The 8,518-nt window shown below is 38.8% G+C and overlaps 1 protein-coding gene across 1 annotated transcript in view; it reads right to left on the bottom strand.

The window, feature by feature from the left end:
• The window catches only part of LOC107575215 (NACHT, LRR and PYD domains-containing protein 3-like), a 45,463-nt gene that overhangs the window by 4,412 nt on the left and 32,533 nt on the right, over positions 1-8,518 (bottom strand). The window lies entirely within an intron of this gene.

Genomic DNA, 8,518 nt, shown 5'->3' with positions numbered 1-8,518 from the left:
GGCGGTGTTGCAACAATATATAGTGATATTCTCAATGTTACTCAGAAGACAGGATACAGGTTTAACTCTTTCGAAATACTTCTGCTTAATGTTACACTGTCAAATATGCAAAAGAAATCTATCTTATCTCTTGCTCTGACTACTTGCTCTGGCCATATACAGATTTCCTAAAAGAATTTGAAGATTTCCTCTCAGACCTATTGGAATATCATTATATCACCACATTACATTTGCAACAATCATCGAGCTACTGACAGGGGGGACATCCAACTTGTATATTACTGTGTTGAGAAGACAGGCTCACCTCTGTGGTAGCAGCCTGTCATTGGTGAGGTAACCGGGCTTGTGGATGTCTCTGTTGTAGTCAGCGTACTTGGCCTGAACAGAGTAAGATGCCAGTAGGACTGCTGTCTCCGGAGGGCAGTAAATCTCATCATTCAAAATGGCTTCCTTCACCTAGACAACACAAACAGTTTAATTATATAAGGCTTATAAGGTCCTTAATGGTTTAGCTCCTGCGTACCTAACTAGTCTTCTACCACGCTACAATCCATTACGCTCCCTAAGGTTGCAAAATTCTGGACTTTTGGTAGTCCCTAGGATATCAAAGTCCACTAAAGGAGGTAGAGCTTTTTCGCATTTGGCTCCCAAACTCTGGAATAGCCTTCCTGATACCGTTCGGGGTTCAGACACACTCTCTCTGTTTAAATCTAGATTAAAGACACATCTCTTTGGCCAAGCATTCAAATAATGCATCTCATAATCTTGTACTGCAGTTATATCTGATCAAATGCACATTATTATTCTTTAGTTTGGGTTAAACAAATCAATTTTGCTTGGTTGGAACAGCAGCTACGCTAATTATGTCTCTTTTTGTTTCTCTGATTTTTGTATCTAGGATTTACACAAGCTTCAGTCTGGATCCAGAACACCTGAGAAGAGATGATGCCAACCCCTCAGATGATGCCAACCCTGAAACAACATACAGAACCACCACATTTTGCTATAAGTTTGATTGCATCATATAATAATCGCTGTTAATAGTGTTCATCGTCTGTTTTATTACGTCTTAAATAGATTTTTCCGTACATTTCTGCCATATGTACATTAACTGACAGTCACCACTAATAAGCTACCCCTAAATATTGTAGAAACTTAATTTGCTGTAAAGTTGCTTTGCAATGATTTGTCGTGAAAAAAGCTGTACAAATACTTATTACATTACTTCTCACCATTTAAGAAATAGTCTCTTTACATGTTTTTAGTTTGCCTGTTCACCCAACAAACAACATAGTATGAACATTCAACAATATTTCATCAACATCTTAAAATGTAAAGAATATAACCTTAACAATTTTTGTATATTAAATACAAAAATATAATATTTATTTCCATTTAATTCACTGACCATCTGCATACATTTATTATAGAAATACTACATAAAGGATCTGAAATTCATGGATTTTTATTTTCTCTTTTTTTCCACCAGCTTATATGTACTTGTATAATATGTATGCAGCATATTTAAAATATTTTCATTCATAATTTACAAAACAAAACTCTCAAAAGCAACTTAAAAAAATGAAAGTTAGTCTCAAACTTCTGAAATCATGAAGTGAATGTACATGAATCCATATAGCCTACAATATACTTTTGTTACGGCCCATAACCATTTTAAGGCTCGTTAATTAAAACAATTAAATAAAGGACACAGGCCGAACATATTAAAAAGAATCACAACACCTGATGTGAATTTCAAGACGCCTCTATTTAATTAAATTGAAAGAGTTCAACTCAAACTTCCAGAAAATAATGTGCAACAATTCACAAAGAATATTTCAGAACATAATCTAATAAATAATAACGAAGAAAGAATAATCAGCTCACGGGTAGGACAGCTAGGAATACAGAATCCTGACTACACTTGTTCTCGGAATAAAGTTCTTACCTGACTCCCGAAATAAAAATAAGAACGGGTGAGTCTTCCGGACCCCTGCTCAGTGCTTACTAAATAAACAAAGTGTAAACTAATAAATAAATACGCTACCCGCTACTGATAAGTAAGAAAGTATATCACATATTAAAACACAAATTTACAAGTTAAACTTAAGCATAAAGAAAAACAAACATATAGCCTCAAAGAGGCGATGTGAGAGACGCTTGCAAGAACAATGGGAAACCCCCACAACGCCACCTATGGGCTTAGAATATAAGTGTCACACAGATACACGTAACACCCTCACCCTTAAGTGAATAAATTGTAGAAATACAAATGATCCTACCTTTTTCTCCCTCTTTCTCTACATTAAAAAAAAACTAAGACGGAAAATGCAATTTATTCCCATTAGACACGAGATAAAGTGTCAGCAATGACATTATCTTTACCACGAATATGCCGGATGTCCAATTCAAACGGCTGCAAAAACAAACTCCAACGCATCAAACGCTGGTTATTGTTTTTCATTCAGTTCAGAAAGACTAAAGGGTTATGATCTGTATAGACAATCAATGGACACGAAACGGAACCCACGTAAACGTCGAAATGTTGGAGAGCAAGGACGAGAGTGAGCGCCTCCTTCTCAATGGTGGAGTAACGTCGCTGATGTTTATTAAACTTGCGTGAAAAATAGCAAATGGGATGCTCAACACCAGTCTGCTCTCGTTGGAGACTTTTCACTTGCATCAACAGCAAGCAAAAACGGAGATGAAAAATCAGGAGCAAAAAGGATAGGAGAATTTACCTCTTTTTGCAACTCAGCTCGCTTCTCGGGACTGACCCTATACGCATGCTGTTTTATGGGCAATGAATCGCCAACATCGATATCATGTTCTACCAGCGAAGTACGAGAAGGAACATCAGAAAACAAGCTTCCATAAGTCGGAATTACTTTAATCACGTAAGTGCGTTCGGTAACAGTCAAATGAGAAAGAACCGAGTCAAGTTTTTTAATTATCTCAGGATTTTTCAACCTTCCCGCCACCAATTCTGTAGAGGGAAAATCAACATCATCCTCCTCAAGTGTAGTCAAGACAGCGGCACTATCAGAAACAGAGGACAATGGACAGCGCCCCATCAGAAGGTCAATCAGCACTGGACAGCGCCTGCTCTTTAATCACCGTAAAATCTGTAGGTGAGACAATTAACACAGCCGACTTCTGCCAAGACAGATCTGGCTGTCTCTCAAAGAACGGCTTAAGCATGTTAATATGACACAGACAAGTTTTTTTTCTTTCTATCGGATGTCATTATCACATAGTCAAGCTCACTCACCTTGTCTTTCACCTGGTAAGGACCGTAGTAACGAGCCTGTAGTGCAGATCCAGGTACTGGCAACAGCACTAACACTTTATCACCAGGAGAAAAACTACGAAGTTTAGCACCACGATCAAAATGTTTTTTCATTCGTTGTTGTGACATCTCCAAATTATTTTTGGCCAATTCACATGCACGGTGCAGTTTTAAACGAATCTCTGAAACATAATCAAGGACGTTGTTAGAACTCTGATCATTAGACCAATGATTCTTGATCAGCTTCAGTGGGCCACGAACGGTGTGTCCAAACACCAGCTCGGCCGGACTGAAGCCCAAAGATTCCTGCACTACCTCCCTCACTACAAACATAACCATAGACACTCCCTCATCCCAGTCTTTCTGGAACTCCAGACAAAACGTACGAAGCATTGATTTTAAAGTCTGGTGGAACCGTTCGAGTGCTCCTTGGCTTTCTGGATGGTAGCAACTAGAAGTGCAGTGTTGAATATGCAACTGATCCAGAGCCTGTTTAAACACATGGGACATGAAATTCGTACCTTGATCTGAGTGAATAGAACGCGGAAGGCCAAACAGTGAGAAAAACTTGATAAGTGATTTCACAATCACTGGTGCAGTAATTTTGTAGTAACACAGTCAACAATCACACGCTCAAATGGTTCACCAATAGCTGGAATTGGATATAATGGAGCAGGTGGAATAGTTTGGTTCGGTTTTCCAATCTTTTGACTTACATGACAGCTTCGGCAATCACTTGCTAAATTTTTTTTTAAGCCAGGCCAGAAAAAATGTCGGATAACACGATCATATGTTTTGTTTACTCCCAAATGACCGGCAAACGGACCGTCATGCGCAAGTCTGAGGATTTCAGAACGATATGAGGGGGGAACTACTACCTGCTTAACAATCTGCCATTCATCAGCAGCAGCAGCTTTTGATGGTCTCCACTTCCTCATCATCACACCATCTTCAACAAAGTATCCTTGCGATACACACTCGAGTTGCTCGACAGGAACAACAGCTTCAAAGAGGGATGACATTTTCTCATCTTTCCTCTGTTCAACAATAAGCTGCTCGCGAGACAGAGACAATTTATCAAGCTCCATAGAATGTTCATCTCGTTTCTTGACGGCGATGTCTAAACCATCTACAGAGTTTGAACACTTCACTTCAGCAAAATCTGAATTAGAGAGGAACGTATCATTCAAATCAAATTTCCACTCACCTTATGACTTAGTAAAGCTTTCATCTTTCAGTCTCTGTGACATAGCGCGAGTAACAGCGCACAAAGGAAATACCTCCGGGTATTTCTGAGCTAATTCATCAGGAGTAGCACAGGGAAGAGGAACATTAGTTACCTCAGGGCTAGCAAAAACTTTTCCTCCCGCCAAGTCATTCCCCAAAATAAAAGTGGCATCTCGAACGGGAAGACACGGTCGCACTCCAACAACACTGCGGCAGGTAACAAGGGAGGACTCAATTTCAATCTCGTGCAAAGGCACATTCACAAAGCCCATCTCAAACCCCTGTACTAAGACACTAGAACCAATAGAGCTCTCATCAGACAGCGGTAATATTCCTTCTAGAATAAAACTCTGAGCAGCTCCTGTGTCACGAAGTACCCTGACTGGTTTTCGCGAATTTGCATTACCAACCAAAGACACAAATCCGTCCATTATGAACGGCACATACCCCTGTTCTTCACACATGTCAGCCTGAGACGCTAACAACTCCAGTCCTTCTAATTGTGGCGAGGACGTCATCAATAAACCTACCGGTTTAAGGACACTATTTTTCTTTTTGAGTGCTTTGCACTCCGCAATAATGTGTCCATGTTTCTTACAATAGAAACAAATGGGTGAGGACACGGACTTGACAGAGTTCTCTGCCACTTTATCCTCACACGGAGCACGATCAAAGCTACGCTTTGAATACCGTCGACTGTTGCTACCAGAAATTTGCGCAGTACCAAACACATTCTTATACATATTCATCAGCTAAAGCAGCAGCGGCGGAACATTTGAGAACTTTATGCTTATTTAGGTAGGTTTTAACGCGTTCTGGTAAGCAGTTTTTAAATTCTTCTAAAAGAATCAGTTCACGGAGCTCTTCATAAGTTTTTACCTTCATAAAAGCACACCACCGATCAAACATTGACTCGTTCTCACGAACAAATTCAACGTAGGTCTCATCAGTTTTTCGATGATTACCAAATTTTTGGTGATAAGCCTCAGGAACCAATTCATAAATTCTAAGAACGGCAGTTTTTACTTGTTCATAATCAAGAGACTCTTCCACTGATAAAGAAGAATAAGCTTCCTGGGCTTTCCCCACGAGAACACACTGCAACAACATGGGCCAAAATGTTTTCGGCCACTTAAGATTGAAGGCCACACGTTCAAAAAGAACAAAAAACTTGTCTACCTCTTGTTCTCGAAAAGGAGGAACGATACGAATATTACTACTCAAGTCGAAATCAGAAACATCCGTTACACCCCTTTCACGAGCTCTCAACTCGATTTCTTTGAGGCGGCAAGCTTGTTCCATCTCAAGCTTCTTCAATTCAAGCTCATGTTTCTCACGCTCTCTTCATCTCTCTTTCTCATGCTCCCATTCTTCTCTTTCTTTAAACAAAACTCTATCGTGCTCTTTAGCTTGCAACTCCAACTTCTTGACTTGAAAAGCAAGATCTTCTGAACTACCCTCACCTGCTTCAGGATAGTCTACCAGCTTTTCCTCATCACCAAAGATGCCCTGTTTATGCAACAAATCAACAAGCAACACCTGAAGTTCGCGTTTGGACTGCTTATTACGAAAACTAACCTTATAATGTGCAGCAATTTTCATAAGATCAACCCTGTTGATTTGGAACAATTCAGCTTGCGTCGGATTCGCAATAAAATGTTAATTCAAACATGATTGATAAATGTCTTAGGTTAAAGAGAAAACCAAAAAAGCACTACACAAGCCAAAATTCACATCAATTGACTGTGATTCAACAAAGTTAAAGGAACAAATTCAAGTGTGAACAGATCAAAAAGATCGCACAGAAGTCACACAGAATCAAGATCAATCCCGGACGAGCCCCCAAATGTTACGGCCCATAACCATTTTAAGGCTTGTTAATTCAAACAATGAAATAAAGGACACAGGCTGAACATATTAAAAAGCATCACAACACCTGATGTGAATTTCAAGATGCCTCTATTTAATAAAATTTACAGAGTTCAACTCAAACATCCAGAAAATAATGTGCAACAATTCACAAAGAATATTTATGAACATAATCTAATACATAATAAAGAAAGAATAATCAGTTCACGGGTAGGACAGCTAGGAAAACAGACTCCTGACTACACCTGTTCTCGGAATAAAGTTCTTACCTGACTCCCGAAATAAAAATAAGAACGGGTGAGTCTTCCTGACCCCTGCTTCCCTCGACCAGTGCTTACTAAATAAACAAAACATGAACTAATAAATAAATACGCTACCCGCTACTGATAAGTAAGAAAGTATATCACATATCAAAACACAAATTTACAAGTTAAACTTAAGCATAAAGAAAAACAAACATATAGCCTCAAAGAGGCGATGAGAGAGACGCTTGCAAGAACAATGGGAAGCGGAGCAACAGAGAGAGACAGAGATCGCCATTGTCACCTCGCAGCCTATTTATCCGGAATCCTTGATGACGTCACGCGGCTCATGGAATGGGAAACCCCCACAAAGCCACCTATGCGCTTAAAATAGAAGTGTCACACAGATACATGTAACATCTTTGACATGCTTAAATAGAGGTTATTTCCACATCTTTGCAGTCAATGTTGCCTTTAAGTCGCACTGTTCGCTCAAATTATAAGAAAATGTGATATACACGAGAAAAGCGGTCTAGCAATGTCAATGTGCACTTCTGCTGGCATCAAGCCAATTTACAGATTTATAAACCACGTTTTAGAAGGATTTAAGATTCTTTGAAGACTGAAAGTTAACATCACCACTGAAGAACTGTGCTACAATCCTACCTTAAATTAACCAATACATTATTTTGCCAACAAATCTTTGGTCAAACGTATGTATTTTATGTAATGGAGAAATCTAACACACTGGCGAGCTACTCAATGAGTGCTCAGCCAAACACAGCAACATCTCTCAGTTCAGACCTGCTTCTACATGTGTTTTGAGGGAGTTAGTTTCAATATCATAGAACATGTCAGAACTGTTTCATTCTTTTGTAAATACCCCAAATCCTCAACACACATCTGTATGATATAAAGCAGTGTTTCCCAACCGGGGTGCTGTCTGTCGAGAGCAGGGGTGCAGTGTAAAAAATCATTTTTTTATATTTTTAAATTGCTAAAATGTTCAAAAAACCATCTATTATATAATATCCATTTCTGATGTCACCAATAATTAGAGATGCACCGAAAACTAGTTCACCACTCAGGTTTCAATTTCACGTGGAGTGACACTCTGCGTATTATCCCGCTCTATGCGTGTTCGCTCCACTCGTATACCGTTCATTCTCATCAGAACAGCAAGGTCCACTCAAGAATTGAGCCGACAGGAAACATGGATGTAGTACAGTATTGTTTCTGTCTGCAATAGCTCTACTGTGTTGTAACAAGGTGTGGTAAATAGGGATATGCCGGTATCAAATTTTCATGTTGCGATTAATTGCTAATGCTTTTGTCACGGTATACGGTATTATAACGATATTGAAATTTAGTTTTAAAAATAAGTGCTTTCATAATACAGTATAACAGGTATAATAACTTTTTTTCTTATCACAAAAATAACTGAACATTTAAATTTAAAATGTAAAATAAATAGCCTATTAAGTCTAAATATTTAAGTATTTGGCTCTGTGATGAACATCATAGCAAATACACAAATCTGAATGGCAGTTTAAATCATTTAAACACGATTCAGAAACAGAAAGTAGTGCAGCTGCTTTATTTACAGGGTTTCCGGGGTAATGGCTGCATTTAAATGAATTATTATTATTATTATTATTATTGCAGTTTAGCGCCACCTGCTGTCAGAGAGTGAAAGTGCGCTTTCATCCAGAGCGTCTCTCACGTGTTCCACCGTGTGCTTCTCGTCCGCGCTTGTTTACATCAGAGTGCTCAAGCGTCTTCACGCAGCATACAGCGGTGTTGTGCATTTTGACCAGTTGATGAGAAAAGTATTCTTAAAATGCATTCAAAATTCTGAATAATTTGTAATATATAATTATTCACGGTATTT

Source organism: Sinocyclocheilus grahami, unplaced genomic scaffold (genome assembly GCF_001515645.1).
Source record: "Sinocyclocheilus grahami isolate Dianchi unplaced genomic scaffold, SAMN03320097.WGS_v1.1 scaffold2513.1, whole genome shotgun sequence".
NCBI lineage: Eukaryota > Metazoa > Chordata > Actinopteri > Cypriniformes > Cyprinidae > Sinocyclocheilus > Sinocyclocheilus grahami.
This window is presented reverse-complemented; position numbering and strand designations above follow the sequence as displayed.